The 18,726-nt window shown below is 40.0% G+C and overlaps 1 long non-coding RNA gene and 1 pseudogene across 1 annotated transcript in view; both read right to left on the bottom strand.

The window, feature by feature from the left end:
- Nucleotides 1-334: 334 nt before the first annotated feature.
- On the bottom strand, nucleotides 335-487 carry LOC125166946 (uncharacterized; annotated as a pseudogene).
- A 7,100-nt stretch (nucleotides 488-7,587) lies between these two features.
- The window catches only part of LOC125166150 (uncharacterized), a 48,840-nt gene continuing 37,701 nt past the window's right edge, over nucleotides 7,588-18,726 (bottom strand). Inside the window, exon 3 of the long non-coding RNA XR_007152373.1 lies at nucleotides 7,588-7,686. This is a non-coding gene — a long non-coding RNA (uncharacterized LOC125166150). The remainder of the gene's footprint in view (nucleotides 7,687-18,726) is intronic.

The following is an 18,726-nucleotide window of genomic DNA, read 5'->3' as shown; positions in this document are numbered from 1 at the left end:
GGAGGCCAGAATCACTTGTTCTGAGGCTATCCAAGAAGCGTCTGAGAGTTAAAAAGAACTCTTGCCAAATTTTGGTGCAGGGTAGTATGTAATGCAGGAAGAAGCCAAGGAGAGAAAGAGTCACAAAACCTGTCAAGAACGTAAATCTGTACAACCAAGAGGTGCCCCTTGCACAAGTGGGAAAGTCAGGAGGAACTGGCATGGGGCAAGGGAAAAAGACTATAAATTAATTTGCATCATGTACTACCTACTTTTATTTATTTATTTATTTATTTTGGTTGGATACAGTATACTTTATTGATGGTACATGATAAGGTAGGGCTCCCCAAGCCCCTCCCCTTCTTCAGGGGGTCACCACAAATTATGCAGTCGAGTTTCCCACATTTGGGGAAATCGCAGGGGTCAGCACATCCGGAGTGCAATGGATAAGCCTCGCCCTGGGAAAACCACCTTCGTGATCATGGTATCTCCCCTGCCAGGTAAGTATAAGTACTACCTACTTTTAAGAGCAATAGTTAAACCATGAATTTCAGAATACACCTCTCCTTATTTTCTGAATTATCTATATTTAAATATTAAAAAGAACATAAATGATCTGAGACCCATTTTCTTAGAGTTAGAACAGTACAGAAATGTAAGCTGAGTTTATATAGAGTAAGGACTAGGGACCAAATGATTATTACATCAGTATCGTTTTATTTTTTTTAATGTTTTATTTATTTATCTTTGAGAGAGTGTGTGTACATGTGCGTGAGTGAGGAGAGGGACAGAGGGAAAGAGAGAGAGAGAATCCCAAGCAGGCTCTGAACGCTGCCAGTGTAGAGCCTGATGCAGGGTTTGACCCCACGAACCGTGAGATCAGGGCCTGAGCAGAAATCAAGAGTTGGACGCTTAACTGACTGAGCCACCCAGGCACCCCACATCCAGTATCATTTTAAAAGAGGATTTATGGTTCTGGTAGGAATCCTGTCACTCGAAATAATTTTAAATGGCTCTTTGACATGCTTCCCTTTGAAATACAGTGAATTTAGCATAAAGATACGTAAAGTTGATTTACTGAAAAAAAATTCAGTATTAGGCAATACACCAGTAAAGTATCCTACAAACTCAGGAAAACACACACACACACACACACACACACACACACACACACATACTCCTTTCAACTTATACACTATACAGTATGAATCCCAAATCAACAGTTGAAAAATTGCCTCCCCTCAAGGTCTACAAGAAAAAGCTGCATTTATGTAAATATATATGGCAGGTGTATGAGGTAAAAAAGCTTCTTTTGACCTTGCTGTACAAATACAACATTAACAAGAGAGCTTGAACATGCTTTTCCCTAAACCACTCATAAAAATTCTTGAGGTTCTTAACCTTACTGGAAAAGAAAACCTCAGATGACTATAAAGTAAATACACAGCATATTCTCAATATCATGGCCATCTTCAAGCAATTTCTCACACTTATAATGCATTTATTTTTATATAAAGCAGATGCGTGTCTTTGGGGCAAACCATGCCTTTTATTCTTATGTTGTGAAAGTCCCTTCTAATTAAAACAGGAAATACAAATTTCCTTGTCTAGTTCTAAGGATAAGTCGTACTTAGCACAAGCAGCTGTCTGCAATTTCTGACGAACCCTCTCTGGCTGTTCTGAACATGCGCTGCTGAAGTCTTATTTTGTGGGCACTTTTGAATCCCCCTTCCAAAAAACAAAAGGCACACCCAGGATCCTTGCATTCCCATCCTCCAGGGTGTTGCCTGCTTTGGGCACCTTCACAAGCTCAATTACACACCAGCAGGGTTGCGGCTTCAAAACCTTACTCAGAACTGAGAAAACGGAGTACGTTCTGAAGGAGGAGTTCAGTGAAAAGTGAAAAATGAGACGTCATTTCAAAGAAAAAGCTAGGGATTGAGTGGATAGAATGTGAGTGAATTTCTTAAAAAAAAATCATTCTTCTTTAAATGCTTCACGTTATAGCTCAAATTGCAATTAAGACGACTCTGGTCCCACCCTTCTAATTAAAAAGCACAAGTAGTTCCTTTACTGACCACAACAAAGGGCAAATAGACTCAAACCCACTTCCTCTGCAGCAGCTTCTCTCACTGCTTCTGAGGGGTTCGTGTGTGGCTGATAAAACGGGCTGTTGGGTCTGAGGGATTAAAAATCCAAGCCAGTTCATACACCTCGGAGGGGATTAGGTATGCTGTTTGGTGAGCGAGACGGTTTTTCCACTCTTGGCAAGCCTAGATTAATATTTCTACTAATTGCATTTTAGGAATGGCCAATTAGTTGAAGTCGGATCACCTGCACAGGAGAGGGGGCAGGAAGGTGGAGAGACCAGAAACTCCCCTTACCCCCTGAGGGGACGGGGGGGGGGGGGGGGGGGGTGGCTCCCAGCCCAAACTCCCCTGTGCTTCCTCCAAACCTGGAGGACTCACTCACTGGACATCAGTTAGGAAGGCCGATACCCCAGATCCTGTTGGACTGCACCCACAAAGGGTTGGGGATGGAAGTTTGCACTTAACTAATGAAATAAAACTGCTTTGTAGCTTCATCTGTTAAGAATTATGATATAGAAGTTCTTGACTTCAAAGGGTTTTCTTTTAATCTTGAATACCTCAATTTTTACCTTTCTCAGAAACAATGTGTTTCTTCCTGGAGTGAAAAATATGATGTTTTTTCTCAAGACTGAACCCCTCTCCCAATTCCTTTCCCATACATACAGCTTTAATTTTATTTGACCTCTCAGTCAAAAGAGTCTTATTACTTCTAAACTTGCAAATTCAGCAAAGAGATGGCTGGGTCTTGAAGTAACCACAGGCACACTGGCAACTAACATGTCAATAATGACTGTGAACCCTTTAAAAAATCTAGTTAGGAGCCAGGAACTGCACCCATGATTCTCCATAAACATGGCAAGAAAGTTAGTTAATAAACACCAACTAACTTTTTTCAACTGCAGCAATAAATCGTTCAATTGGTGGAATGTCCACAAGTTCTGCTCAAAACACTGTATGGATTGTTTAATTAGCAAACTCTTGCAACACTCAACAAATAGATATTGGCAAGTTAGGGAGACACAAGGTCCCTGAAGTATTAACTGCGCCGATAATCTAATCTGCAGGCGTTTCAAAGGGACACATATTCCATTCTTCTTCTTCTTCTTTTTTTTTTTTTTTAAGATTTCAGATCTTCAAATGGCAAACATTTGCCATTTTAAATGTTCTAACAAGTAAATAAAACATAAGAAGCACACAGACAACTAGTTGTACTAGTGAACCAGGACGCGAATCACACAATGGGCCCCAACCAGATTAATACAATGTCTCATATACATAATAATGCAGGACATGTATGCATCCTCTCAGAGTAAGAACAGCATTTTTTCATACATTTAAAACTACATCGGGGCGCCTGGGAGGCTCAGTTGGTTAAGCATCAGACTTTGGCTTGGGTCATGATCTCATGGTTAGTGAGTTCAAGCCCTGTGTCAGGCTCTGCGCTGACAGCTCAGAGCCTGCTTCGGATTCTGTGTCTCCCTCTCTCTCTCTGCCCCTCCCCCATTCACACTCTGTCTCTCTCTCTCAAAAATAAATAAAATATTTAAAAATTTTTTTTAACTAAATCAATGAAAACAATATTCCTCCAAAAGTCAAGTCTTTCTGTTTCACCAAACTGCAAAGTAGGGTCTTAGCAGATAAACATTTCAGATCCCCACCCAGTCTCCTACCAGCCAGAGTATACAAAGGTTCACTTGGCAGTGATTTTTAGTTGTTGAATGATCTTGGGGCATAACTCTGTGACATGTTTTGAACGAAGAAGTGTTGAGTGGGAAGGGTCATCCTTTGCAACAACTCCTCTGTAAAGTCACCAACACTCAGAGAAGGTAAACAGTTCGGATGTGGTGAAATGAGTCCTAAGCCATTAATGTGGGGAAATTCATGGAGGAGCCAAGCTTAGAGGGAATGGTTTCCTTCCCTGGCTCAGAGAATCCAGGACCGACCACACTAAGAAGTGCTGGTTAGTTGATGAAACCCAGGTCATAAATCCATTAGCAGTATAGATCATTTCAATTCATTTGTTCCAAAGGTACAAACCAAGTGCCAGTATTCACGATAGCGATGTCTTCAACAAAATGGTGTATATGAAAATGTCAAAACCATATCCTTTACGATAAGTTCAAAATATATGTTCCCTTTGTCAAAGGGTCAGTAAGTAAGGCATTTTTGCTTATAAAAGAATACATACACACTATTCTCATAAAGATAAAAGAAATGTATATCTTTTCTCGGCATAGAAAAGTTTGAAAAGCATTAAATCAAGCTTCCTTCTCCTTTGTCCTTAAAAAGTACAGCTACGATTCATTACCATTCACCATAAAGTAATTGATTAAGCTGCATGTAGCTATCCTTAATCTACCTGAAGAAATGAAAATACACATGGTCCTTATCTTAAAGCTTATACATTAATCTGACACTGATCCTCTTAGGCTGAAATGTTTAAGTCTTCCATAGATTAATTTGTAAAGCACAAAAGAAAACACATAACATTTACTGTTTTAGTTGAAGAGCTATGCTTATTATCCATGAAAAGGTCTTTTAAATACTTGACACATTTTTTGAAAGAAAATCTTGACAGAAAACCAAATACCACCAAGGACCTGCTCCCCCACTATCCTCAAAACACACACAATTCAGAATTAGTTTTAGGTGACAGATACAGACAGATGGGAACAAGTAGCAATTTGATTTGCAATTTAGAGCAGAAGTACAACCAGGCGTACACACAAAAGATTTACAAATCCTTGTAAGAAGAAAGAAGCGAATCATTTACCTGAGGTCAAAAGGCACTGAAAAACCCTTCTGTAAAATATCAGAGTTTATACCTTCCTTCGGTTTTCTTTATACCATAACTATGTGAAACCTTTTAGATGATCTTGTTCTCTATTTGTCTGCTACAATCAACTAATGACAGCTACCTTGGGGCGCCGTCAGTTTTGGGGTCAGCCGTTTCATCCAGCAGTAGTCAGACTGATGCTGCAAGCAAATGACCTATGATCCAAGAATTTCATTCCATGAAAAAAAGAGACCAACCCAATGATCAAGCTCTGCAGTGAAACCCCAGAGGGGCTTTTATTCTGGAAGTTGTTACAAGTAGTTCATAACCTTTGTACTCTAGACACTCATTCAAACTACCTCACCACTCTGTAAACCAGGGGCTAAGGATGCTCGAAGGCATGAACTTTCTACCCAGAGTATTGTAAACATTTGGGGGAGGCACAGAGCTACTGCTAAAATAAACCATAAAAAAGGACATTAGCCACGACACTTTTATTCAAGGAGCCTCTCTCAGTTCAAGGAACTCAATTTCGACTTCAACCCGTTTACTCAAGAGCTAGGTCCCAACAAGGACAAGCAAGCCACTTTAGAACTCTGGCATTTCAAAATTTTGCCAGCATCCTTAGGTGCTAATAAAAAGTATAGTTAAGAGTTAAAAGATTCAGGATGCAATAGAGTAGTATATTTATGTATTTATAGTCTGGGTCTCACTGGTGTTTTCTCTCCCTTTTTTTTTTTTATCGTAAATGAAACATATAAAAACATGTAAAGGGGAGAATGTTACTCAAAAGAGATTACTTATTATTTATTATTTCTGCTTCATCCTAATTTGAATGTTTCAATTTTTTTTTATGTTTATTTTCTGAGAGAGAAAGAGAGACAGAGACAGAGAGACAGAGACAGAGAATGAGTGGGGTAGGGGCAGAGAGAGGGGGGGACACAGAATCCGAAGAAAGCTTCAGACTCTGAGCTGTCAGCACAGAACCTGACTCAGGGCCTGACCCCGTGAACTGAGAGATCATGACCTGAGCCGAAGTCAGACGCCCAACGGACTGAGCCGCCCAGGCACCTCTGAGTGTTTTAATTTTAATTTTTGATTGAGCTTTAGCTTTCATTAAGAGATTATATAACTTTAAAAACCCATGAAGAGATCTTCATTAAGATCTTATTAAGAGATCTTCTGTCAGGTTCAAAGATGTTTTGATTACAAATTCAAATTAAATTTTTTGATCCTACACTGCAAAAAGCTTTTTCTTTTTTGGGGAGAGAGGGAGAGTAGAGAAGAAGGGGGTGGCCAATGTCAACTCACTGACTATCCTCCAAAAACTGGTATCAATAAAATCATCAGGGGAAGCAGGAAGTGAAATTGAGTTAAGTGAATAAAATAAAAGACTAACTGTATTCTAAAACTCATATTTAATTAAAATAAAATTTTATGCTAAAAACTACTTTAAATTAAAAAGTAAAGTTGTAGAAAATAATAATATATTATAATTTTCAGGTTTTAACTACCTCAAAGGATGACCATGGTTTTTTTAAGTTATATAATGTAGACACACATAGTTAAGAAGTATTTGGGTGTATGGGCACCTGGATGGCTCAGTTGGTTAAGCGTCGGACTCTCGACCTGGGCTCAGGTCACGATCTCACGGTTTGTGAGTTCAAGCCCGGCATTGTTGAGCTCTGCGCTGACAGTATGGAGCCTGCTTGGGATTCTCTCTCTCTCTCTCTCTCTCTCTCTCTCTCTCTCTCTCTCCCTCTCCATCTCTCTCTGCCCCTCCCCTGCTCATGCTCTCTCTCTCTCAATATAAATAAATAAAGTTAAAAAAAAGAGAAGTACTTGGGTGTACATCTGCCATCCCACTAAATGCATCATCAATTGCTAACAAGAAGATAGTCGCTCTTCCAACAAAGGATCCAAAATAATTGTTGAATTTAATATGTTGGATATTTTACTATGCTACAGTCTGATGAGGTAAAACATGTTATTTAAATAAAGTTGATAATTATTTTTGGAATTGTTAGTTAAATGTAAAGCATATACAGTGTAACAGATACAAAAGGCATCTGTCACCTAGAAATTCAAGAAGACCTCTAACACAGATGATGTAAACAACTTTCCCATAGAGTAAAAAATATTGCCAAAATACTCAGTTCACTTCAACGAACAAAAAAGTATGTCTTAATCACAATAACCTCCAATGCACTGGACCCAATTTTTACAAGTTTCCTTCGGTATATCTTATAATAAAAATGTCTTTGAACAATATTTATAATGGCTGATTTTTTTAGTGTGGTAAAATATACAGAACAGAAAGTTTACCATTTTAATCATTTTTAAGTGTACAGTTCAGTGGCATGAAGTACATTCGCATTGTTTTGAGACCCTCACACTGTCTACCTTCCAGAACATTTTCATCATCCTTAAACTCATTAAACAGCTCCCCACTCCTTCCTATCCCTAGTCTTTGGTAACTTCTATTCTACTTAATGTCTCTTTAAGTTGGACTATTTTAGGTACCACATATGAGTGGGATCATATAGTATTTACCCTTTTGTGTCTGGCTTATTTCACTGAGCATGTTACTTCTTTAAAGAAATATAAATTTTACTTCTCCAATTTACATATGAAAAAAGAAAACAAACTTGTTAAGCCCAGAAAGTAAAAAGGCAACACCATTCTGAAAATACAGCATAACCATCATCAGCCACCCACTCACCTTTTCAAAAATAATTTTTGCCTTCTCTAAAGAAAATTCAAGATTCAGCATCAATTCGCCTTGAAGGGCTCAGACTTCAGAATCTTCCTGGACAAGCCATGCTGTGATCTACTTCTTGCCTGGAAAAGAAAGTTATGCCAGCTATCCTAAGCAACCCTTTGCTGCACCACACACCTGTTCAGACAACGGGTCAGTTAAACAAGCAAAATAACAGCTGAGAAAGCCAGGTCAGCTACCCTATGATCTGAAAGACATTTACAGAACCAGTCCCCCTTCCCTGCCTTCTTTATGTGAAAATAGCAGTTGAAGTAACATGATTCCTTCTCTTCCTGTTTGAAGAGACAGTGAAAGCCCTCCTGCTGTGAGTCCACTCTCTAAGTCTGGGGAAGAGGCCTCCTCAATCCTCCAGCTTAGTCCATAAGCCTGGGTCTACAGGGAAAAGAAGACCCATTCCACTGTGGTTATGTTTGTTTAAGGAGCCAGGTCCACTCAAAGAGTTAACGATTAACAAGGGCCATATTACATGTCACATTTTCTTGTTGCCATGCTTTTCACTCCTAGGTATAATTAAGGAGATGTTTTTGCTTTCTGAGCTTTCTTAAGCTTCTCTTCAGCTGGGCTCACAGAATCTGAATGCGAAAAATACGCAAACTGAATGGTTAAGACTGTGGACTTATGACAGGTGAAATCTGATTTTTCTATAAAGAATTTTGTTTTTGAAACTGATACAACCCAAAGGTATAGCAGCAAAACCAACCAATCAGGTGTAAAGATTTTATGAGCGAACTTCTTCCAAATATGTTTTTATAACATTTTCTCCAGGTACAACTTGTTATTAGATTATAAGTACAAAAAGTACACAATTCTTTTTTTGATGACATGACTTTTAAAAATGTTCTCCTTTACTTGTAACTTCTGAGTAGTGTTTCTTTCAGTCCCTCGGATATGAGTATATTGGTTTGCTTTCTTTTACCTCAAGGAAGAAAAAAGAAAGGATGAATGGCCAAAATCTACTGGCTCAGACAAAATATGTTTTTGAAGGTATAACCTAAGACATCCAGTGCACAAAACTAGCAAGTCTATGAAGAACATTTAATCGAGAAGGAAATTTTGTCTTGATAAGTAAAATGGATGGAGGGAGAAAACCTAGCACACCCAGAAGCCTGACAGTTCAAGAATATACATTATTATGAAATGATCTCATCTGTTTTTGCAATCAATCAATCAATCAATCAAACTTAAAAAGAATCTCAACACTTCAAATCCTAACGTACTACACAAAACTCTGGATAAAAACAAAATCCCTTTGTGCAGTATTTCTCTTTTAGGCTTTCATTTTAACTTTAGTAAAGCTCTTCTGGTGCTCTTTCAAGATGACGCAATTTTAGAATGTTCTATGGAAACTTAGAGATAATGCAGTATAGTATAACAGCATCCAAACATCTTTTAGTGGAACCACCACCAATCATCTTTTCTTTTTTTTTTCCCCTTATATTAAATCTACTGAAATCTTAAGTAATCTGAACAAATAAAATAGATAAAAGCAGAAATCTGGCTGGGACGCAACATGGCGATCCCAGGGCCCAAGTTTGAGAACCACTGTGTGTCATTTTACAGAAGTGGAAACAGAGGCCCAGTAAGGTTAGGTGACTTCTCCAAATTCACATTGGACCAGCATCAGAGTTGAGATGAGTCTGCTAGCTTCTTACTCAGTGCCTACATTACTCTCCACCAAGTCTTAATGTTTAGGAATTTCAAATAATTTATTACTTTGCACTTGTAGGAGAACTAAAGCAGCACAAAGATGGGGGGCGGGAGGCGAGTGTGTGTTTGAAATTCCTGATCACCTGAATTTGGGTTCTTAGGCCAAAGAGATGAGAAATAAAGAAAAATGGAGAAATAGGGAAAGGAAGAGCCAAACTGAAATAAAGGGTAAAGGCAGCCACTCATCATTCTTTCCTATATTCATTCGCCCAGTGAAGTTATTACAGACATGGTGCCAAGTACTGAGAAAGATGCCAAGACAAATTAGGACACTGTTTCTGGGCACAAGGTTCCAATTTGGCACAGTGCACGCATGTGCATACAGTCCTAGGCAGGATGTGACAGATGCCACACAAGCGACACAAGAGAGGCAGAGAGGAAAGAGCAATCAGGGCAGGGTGCCAGAGAAGGTGTCATCTGAGCCAAGCCTCCAAGAATATGGTGAGTGATGGAGGCACCAAGCACGGATCCCAGCGGCCGCAGCTGGACGAGCAAGGTAGAAAGAATGCAGGCCTCTCTCCCATCCACACTGGCCAAAACGAAGGATTTGGGAATCTCACACGATTGTGGGAAGTACGTCTGGAAAAGTCACTTTGGGCAGAACTTTGAAGCTGACCCTACTCTGTGGTGTGGTGAAGAGAAAGGGGTTGGGAGTAGGGAGAAGAGAGGTCACCAGGAGACAAAGTAAAGACCAAGGCTTCTCACTGGGGGCAAAGGACTGGGCGAAGGTGAGGGAAGGGAAATGTTTATTTACTCGAGGGATGAATGGAAAACACATCCTTATAGAAATAAGGTGTTTAAAATCAGGTCAGCTACCTAAGGGTTCTTGGTAAAAGGAAGCTATACATGTCAACATTTGTTGACAAGCTCTACTCTGTAAAAACTAGAGAGGCAGCAGAGGCAGCTTTTGGGGCTACAACTAGTTTGCTTTCTAGGGTCACTTTCTTTACAACTTCACTCCCCTTTCTCCAAACTTGGCTGCCTACAAAAGTGCTAACATAAACTTGGAAAGCCTTTCCCTGCTAGTCAGAGAAGAGAGCTTGAAAACACTAAGGAATGGAAGAGGTTAATTCTGAAACAAGACCAAAGTAACACCGAGGAAAAGAAAGAAATGTCTTCCCCTACCTTCCTGGCCTTCAATATTCCATAAAACACATTTCTCTCCTGATAAGACCCTGTGCTGACCAGGCAACCTTTACTGCAGGTTCACTAACTGAACTAAGCTGTCTTTTTCAAGGATATCAGTGCAACCAGAAGAGCCATAAAATTGTGAAATTTCGAGAAAAGGGGGCTAAGTCAAATATAGGCTTGGCTTAGCCTGATCTGTCCAGGTGTGGACACAGCTGAACTGCTGACAAGGCGATAATGCAGTGTGGTCTGAGCACCCACGTCCTGCCCGTCCCCACTCACGCACTGCTCCTTCCAGAGGTACTGTTGTTGACACATGCAGGGCCCGTGCCATCAGAAGTCTGGAAAAGAGAGAGGAATTTATCCAAATTCTAGTCATTCATACCAAATAAAATATAAACGAAGGCCTAATACTCATTTGCTAATGCCACTATGTTTTACAATTTCTGGCATAAGCTGTTTTTTTTTTTTTTTAAAGAAAGTAGAAATGTGTCAACTTATTATTTTTTTTGATGTTTATTTATTTTTGAGAAAGAGAGAGACAGAGCATGAGCAGGGCAGGGGCAGAGAGAGAGGGAGACACAGAATCCGAAGCAGGCTCCAGGCTCTGAGCTGTCAGCACACAGCCTGACGCAGGGCTCGAACTCACGAACTACGAGATCATGACCTGAGCCAAAGTCAGACACTTAACTGAGCCACCCAGACGCCCCTGGCATAAGCTGTTTAAGAGGTACCAAATCTGAAGTCGTACAGGAAACCAAGGATCAGCGAGGTACAGGGTGTGCTCTCACTTGTCTAATCAACAGTGAAAACTGACAACTATCCAGGGTTCTCAACTTCTGGCTCTTAATCTCCCAGTTACCATGGTGATTTTCTTATTAGTCTTTAAAATTTTAGTGAAAGTCAATGTAATTCTTATTCCTTTGGTGCAACCATTAAAGATATTGCAGCAAAATGTACCTCTAAAGATACGGCTGACAGGAGAATTGCAGTGGCGATCCTAATACACATTCCCCCCCTGGAAAGTCCCAGTCAACTTCCTTTATCGAAGGTTTACCTCGTTAGATCTTACTCTTGTGTGATTAGCTAATCCACACACAATGAAAAGAAAATATGCAATTCTCAACGTGTCTTTTGACCAGCTGTTCATGTGTCTGTCTCCCTATGAGCATTTCCTCCAAAGACCTATCTCACTGGTAAAGACCATTTTTCAACTGTACCACGCCAATAAAACCCAACTTAACAACTTCTCTCACTGCCCTCAAGACCTAACAAACTTGCATAGACTTCAGTTGCTGAGCAGACTAAAAATGAGGGGTAGGTTCCATGAGGGGTAGTACCTACAATCAAGGAAACAAAAGATTTCAAGTTCTTCCCTCACCTCCATCAGTTACTCTTTTTCCTTTCCTAATATTTCTGATAGAGCTGTTGGCAGAGAAGTCAAAATGGATCCGATGTGCCTGAAGAATTAGGAAGACCTGGGACACTTGGTCCTATGTATTTATTAGTTTGTTAAAAAACCAGGAGAGATCATATAAATCACTTCATATAGTGATCATCAACCTCTTAAGGGAGTCTTGTTTTTCTAACTTGAAAAATACCTATGGCAATCTTATCTGAAACTTCAGAATAACTGTTATTAGGAAGAACATCATTTTTCCTCCAAAAGAAAGAATATCTTTCCAGGGTACAATTTAGAAGCTCAGACAATTTCTTAACCTTGAATTTATTTGTCTTTCATTCCTTTTTAATTTGGCTCAAATAAGGCTCTCTCCCACTGTTGATGTAATACTCACTTTTCCACTCAAGCAGCCTGGAATTCATCCCTGGGCTCTGGAAGGGCTCCCTGGAGCAAAGCTCTCCCGGCTCCCTCAGGGCAGAGTGCGGCTGGGAAGAAGCCACTTGCCGCTCTCCTACCCTAGAATGCGGATCTGCAGAAGAGACCTGTGTCAACAGCCCTACCGGGACAATCACATGACATGGCCTTTGTCTCCTTCCTGCCAGTGTGTCAGTGGTCATGGCCAAAGACTGCGACAGGGGATGGCCAGGGGATGGAAAATGCTTCATCCATATTCTAGCTATCAAGGGAAGACAAGCAGCTTCTCCCGCGCCTTCCATCACAGCCCAGAAAGGACCTGCTTCTCCCACCTGAAGGGCTCAGGACATGCCAGGAACTAGAGATGCAGGAAACTAGATCTGCGGCTGAGAACCCACTGTTCTTATTCCAGAGAAATGAAAGACAAGATGCTTTGATCACCTTGAAGACCAACTACCTCCTTCTACTGAAAGCTAACCCCAACTTGACTGCCTCCCCTCCCCAGGAGCCCCACTCCCTCTACTCTGGCTTGAGCATCAGGCTACTCAGTTTGATCTGACAGATTTTTAATTACATTAATTAGGGCTTTTCTGAATAGGCCTGATTAGCATCCTACCAAGGGTGTGTGCCTGTGCGTGTGTGTGTTTCTTCTCTAAGGGAGATCTGCTACCATCAGGACTAATACTTTCCCTTCCTCTAACAACGGTAAGTTTTTGTTTTTGTTTGGCATTCTTGTGTCACTCAAGGTGAAAAATGTGAGACAACTGATGGAACCGGGTGTGAGAGTGTATTTTATAATAAAATCACCCGTGAGGGTCTGAAGTGGGCTCTGCTTCTGTCTTGTGAGCTCAGCTGGGCGAGAAGAGACGCTTATTTAGAACATTTGTCTGCAACACAAACATTGGTTTTGTTTGGCCTTTGCCAAGGAAACACTACATTCATTTTGAGTTTTAAAAATCCAAAGTCTTGGGGTGCCTGGGTAGCTCAGTTGGCTAAGTGTCCGACTTCAGCTCAGGTCATGATCTTGTGGTTGGAGAGTTCAAAGGCCACATCGGGCTCATGCTGACAATGCAGAGCCAGCTTGAGATTCTCTCTCTCCCTTTCTCTCTACCCCTCTCCCACTTGAGCATGTGCTCTCTCAAAATAAATAAACTTTAAAAAATAAAAATTAAAAAAAATCCAAATTCTTCTAAAAATCCAAATTCTTCTAAATCTTTCCCTGTACCCTCATCAGACTGAAGCACAAGGAAATAGATTCTTACCGCTCTGTATTGTACCCACTACATTTTAGAGACAACCAAGGATGGCCACACAAAAGCCAATGGAGACTTAGCCTTTGTCCCTCCATTGTTCCTGTGACTAAAAGTGCTTTGAATGTCAACAAGCCTTTTACCAAGAATATTTACTTTCAACCGCTAAAAAAAAGAGAAGAACATTATTTTCTCAGAACATTGGACAAAGATTAGCATGGCATGTATATTTAGCCTTGTTGATCATCTATTCTGTAATTATTGCTTTAAAATACTCTGTTTTGAATAAGCCACAATAAATGAGGGCATAGTTCTGGACACCAGGAAGAAAACCTACCATGCTAAATAAAGTTTGTTTGCTTTTTTAAACAGTCTAACACGAAACTAATTTCTTTTAACCACATATTGTAGGGAAAGCAGTAAAAGCGTGGACTTACGACCCTTAATGCAAGTTTTGAAGCCTACGGACACCCTATCTCCCTGCTGAAGCTTGTGCAATAGCCACTTCTCTGGGGGCTGATGCCGGTATTCTTGCTCACCTGAGTGATGTCATAATTATGATGGTGTTTTAATGGGATAGTTCCTGACTCGGCTGAAATCTTGATAAGGCAGCCGAGAATCACATTTTTTTTTTATTTTTTAACATTTTTATTTATTATTGAGAGACAGAGAGACAGAGCATGAGCAGGGGAGGGGCAGAGAGAGGGAGACACAGAATCCGAAGCAGGCTCCAGGCTCCAGGCTCCGAGCTGTCATCGCAGAGCCTGATGGGGGGCTCGAAGTCACAGACCACGAGATCATGACCTGAGCCTAAGTCAGATGCTCAACCGACTGAGCCACCTAGGCACCCCTAAAAAATCACATTTTCTAACCACAGAGACTGGCCAGGAAGATAAAAGTAAAAAACTTTTTAATCACTTAAAAATATATTCTAAGGCCACTTTTTCCATTTATAATATATCTATCCAATTATCTTATCTTCAAGGGTTAACTTGGATTTAACATTTCTGGCCATGTGGCTTTCTAGTTGCTTTAAAGGGAAAGTGGGGTCTCTGATGTGTGTGTATATATTCACCTTTTTTTTTTTTTCCATTTTCAGGGCAAAAAAGCCCTTAGTAAAATTGATAGTTACTGCCTTTTTGTTATCGCCTGGTTCTCACTAGAAATCAGTGTTCTTTCCTCCTTTCTGCGATCTTACTAGGTAACTAGTATGTGCTTCAAGAAGGAACCTGACTTAACTTTGTCTTTGGGGACTTCCAAGCTTATACCTGGGCTCACCAATCATGAAAGAATAGGAATGATTCATTCACCTGCATGGGAAGGAGCAGGAATCCAAAACTTTTAGCACTAGGTCTTTGATCCACTTTGGATCAGACAATAAAGAATCTCTCGGAAGCATTAATAAAAAATTGAAGAAATTGAAGGATAGAAACAGGTTATATCATTTGATGTCAGATACTGAACAGTACAGGCATACCTCAGAGACATTGCAGGCTCACTACCACACCATTGCAATAAAGCAAATATTACAATAAAGCAAGTCAAATAAATTTTTTGGTTTTCCAGTGCATATAAAAGTTAGTCTACACTACACTGTAGTCTTTTAAGTGTGCAACAGCACTTTATTTAAAGACACAATGTGCAAGGGTATTTGGGTGGCTCTGTCGGTTAAGCGTCCAACTCTTCAGCTCAGGTCATGGTTTCATGGTTCATGTTATTGAGCCCCACGACAGCGTGCAGCCTGCCTGGAATTCTCTCTCTCTCTCTCTCTCTCTGCTCATCCGCTGCTCACTTTCTCTCTCAAAATAAATAAATAAACTTTAAAAAATAAAAATAAAATAAAAACACAATGTGCACACTTTAAATAAAAAAAAAACTTTATTGTTAAAAAATGCCAACCACCATCTGAACTTTCAGGGAATCATAATCACTGATCATACAGATCACCATAACAAACATGATAACCATGAAAAAGTTTGAAATATTGTGAGAATTACCAAAATGTGGTACAGAGATGTGAAGTGAGCAAATGTTGTTGAGAAAATAGTACCAGAAAAAAAAAATTCAACATCTATGAAGTTCAACAGAGTGAAGTACAATGAAACAAAGGGTGTCTGTACTATTCCATCTACACCCAAATGTTTGCCCTGGAGAGGATCTATTTTATGCTTTGCAGTGATGGTTTTGGCTTTGGCTTCTCTTGGCAAAAAATACTAAGTGATTTATTAAACAAACACACAATAACAACAACAACAAAAACAACAAAATAAGCGAACCCACATGCAATAACTTAGTGCCAAATTTTACCTAGTATTGAATTTAATTACTTAATTACAACTTTAAAATCTTCTATACAGTTGAAGGAAGAGAAATGAAGTTAGAGTCTTGTCAGCAGAACTTTATAGAATGTTAGCAACAGAATTTGGTGGAGAGTACAGAATAGAAAAAAAAAAAGGGTAACAACAAAAAAGGCAAGAACAGGGGCACCCGGGCGGCTCAGTCTGTTAAGCCTCCAACTCTTTATCTCAGCTCAGGTCTTGATCTATCTTGAGGTTGTGAGTTCAGACCCCATGTTGGGCTCCACCCCGGGCATGGAGCCTACTTTAAAAAAAAGGAGGGGCACCTGGGTGGCTCAGTTGGTTAAATGGCCAACTCTTGACTTAGGCTCAGGTAATGATCTTGTGTTTGTGAGTGTGAGCCCCACATCAGGCTCTGGGCTGGTGGTGCAGAGCCTGCTTGGGATTTTCTCTCTCTTCCCCCCCCCCCCCCGCCCTTCCCCACTCTTGTGCTTGCTCTCTCTCTCTCTCAAAATAAATAACCTTTAAAAATTAAAAATAAAAATTTTATTAAAAAATTTTTTTGAATGTATATTTATTTTTGAGAGAGAGGCAGAGTGTGAACAGGGGAGGGGCAGAGAGAGAGGGAGACACAGAATCCCAAGCAGGCTCCCGGCTCTGAGCTGTCAGCACAGAGCCTGACATGGGGCTCAAACCCACAGACTGTGAGATCATGACCTGAGCTGAAGTCAGATGTATAACCGACTGAGCCACTCAGGAGTCCCCAAAACAGTAAAAATTTAATAAAGGAGAGGGGCGCCTGGGTGGCTTAGTTGGTTTTGATCATAATCTCACAATCGTGAGATCAAGCCCTGCATCGGGGTCCATGCCGATAGGAAGAAGCCTGCTTTGGATTCTTTCTCTCCTTCTCTCTACCACTCCCCCACTGGTGCTAGCATGCTCTCTCTCAAAAAAAACAAAAAACAAAAAACATTTTTTTTTTTTAAAGGAAAGAACAAAAAAACAGGGGAAGTAGTGGGAGAAAAAAGACTTTAAAACTTTTCTTTTCCAAAGAAATTGAGAACTGTAAAACCAGTAGTAACTTAAAAAACATAGATATTGGGGCGCCTGGGTGGCGCAGTCGGTTAAGCGTCCGACTTCAGCCAGGTCACGATCTCTCGGTCCGTGAGTTCAAGCCCCGCGTCAGGCTCTGGGCTGATGGCTCAGAGCCTGGAGCCTGTTTCCGATTCTGTGTCTCCCTCTCTCTCTGCCCCTCCCCCGTTCATGCTCTGTCTCTCTCTGTCCCAAAAATAAATAAAAACGTTGAAAAAAAATTTTTTTTAAAAACATAGATATTAACATACATAGGCCAACAAATGTATGTGAGTGCATGCATGCATGCGTGTGTATGTGTGTGTGAGTGTGTATGTGGAGAGAGAGGGAGAAAGAGAGAGACAATAGGGGTGGGGAGTTGGGCACAAAACCAACACAGAAATGTACTGAAAGTAAGAAAAAGCCTTTCTTTAGATTTTAAAATTCTTCAGTGTAGAATAAGAGAGTCTCAACCCCTTTTATTAAATTAAATACAATGATAGTCACTAATCTCAATGCCACTTACAGTTAATTTGATTAAAAATATTAAAATCTGAATGTAATTTCTCCAAACACATTTTTGTAATCACTAAGTCAATGTCTTAATAGAGCTAGGTAGCAAGCACTGAGCTAAGCAGAAGGTATACAGTATTCAGCAAAACTGACATGGTCTTTACCCTCAAAAGAGCTTAGCATTAAGTGTCAGAATCTGACATTAAACAAGTAAATGTAAAAATATAATTACTGAGATGGGGGGAAGGGGGGGGACTTTTAAGCTGAAGCTTAAAGCTATCAGTCTTGTGGAATGGGAGGGAGAGAAAGGACAGAGGTGGAGGCAAGACTGGATGGAAAGAGAGACACTCTAGCACTCCAAACTTAGGCCACCTTCAGGGAGTTCTGGGAACTGAAGGGCCACAGGTGTGGCTGGGTGACTGCCCTGAGTTTGGGCTGCAGGACTTCATAGCCCACATAAGAAAAGTATTTTTAGGGGTGCCTGGAAAGCTCAGTCAGTTAAGTGTCTGACTTCGGCTCAGGTCATGATCTCATGGTTTGTGAGTTCGAGCTCCACATCAGGATCTGTGCTGACAGCTCAGAGCCTGGCGCCTGCTTCAGATTCTGTGTCTTCCTCTCTCTCTGCTCCTCTTCTACTCATGCTCTGTTCTCTCTGTCTCTCAAAAATAAATAAACGTTAAAAAAAATTATTAAAAAAAAAGAAAAGCATTTTTATTCTGAAGCCTGAATTTTCTTCTGAGGACAATTCTAGTATGAATAAAAGTTTTCTTAAATTAGTAACTTCTGTAGCACATTCAATTTTTGAAGTTACAGTGAGGAAATATACTACCATTAGAACAGTTAAATAAATTATGATGGGATATTACCCAACCATATAGAAATGGTTTACAAGAATATTTAATGATACAAAAAAAGTTCAAGAAAAATCAGTATATCCATAAACATATAATAGCAATTTTGTAAAAGAGAACTGCATCAGTAGCTATATTTATAGAAATATTAGAGGAAATACACCAAAATGTTCAAAATCATTAAACTAGGGGAGGAATTATAGGGGGTTTCATTTTGTATTTAACTTTTTTTTCAATTATCCAGTAAAGTGAACTTTTTTGGGGGAAGGATGTATAGTTCTGTGGATTTTAGCACAAGTATAGATTCCTGTAACCCCCTCCCCCCCAATGACAATCATACAGCATGGTTCCATTGTGCCAAAGAACTTCCCTCATGCTATTCCTTTATAGCCACATCTAATAGCTTATTTTAATGTTTATACTTTTCTATAACTTCTAAACTCATTGCCATTAGCACGTATTGTTTAAA

The sequence above is a fragment of the Prionailurus viverrinus genome, chromosome B2, assembly GCF_022837055.1.
Source record: "Prionailurus viverrinus isolate Anna chromosome B2, UM_Priviv_1.0, whole genome shotgun sequence".
NCBI classification, from domain to species: Eukaryota; Metazoa; Chordata; class Mammalia; order Carnivora; family Felidae; genus Prionailurus; species Prionailurus viverrinus.
Note: the sequence above shows the minus strand (reverse complement) of the source record. Positions and strands in the feature narration are given on the sequence as shown.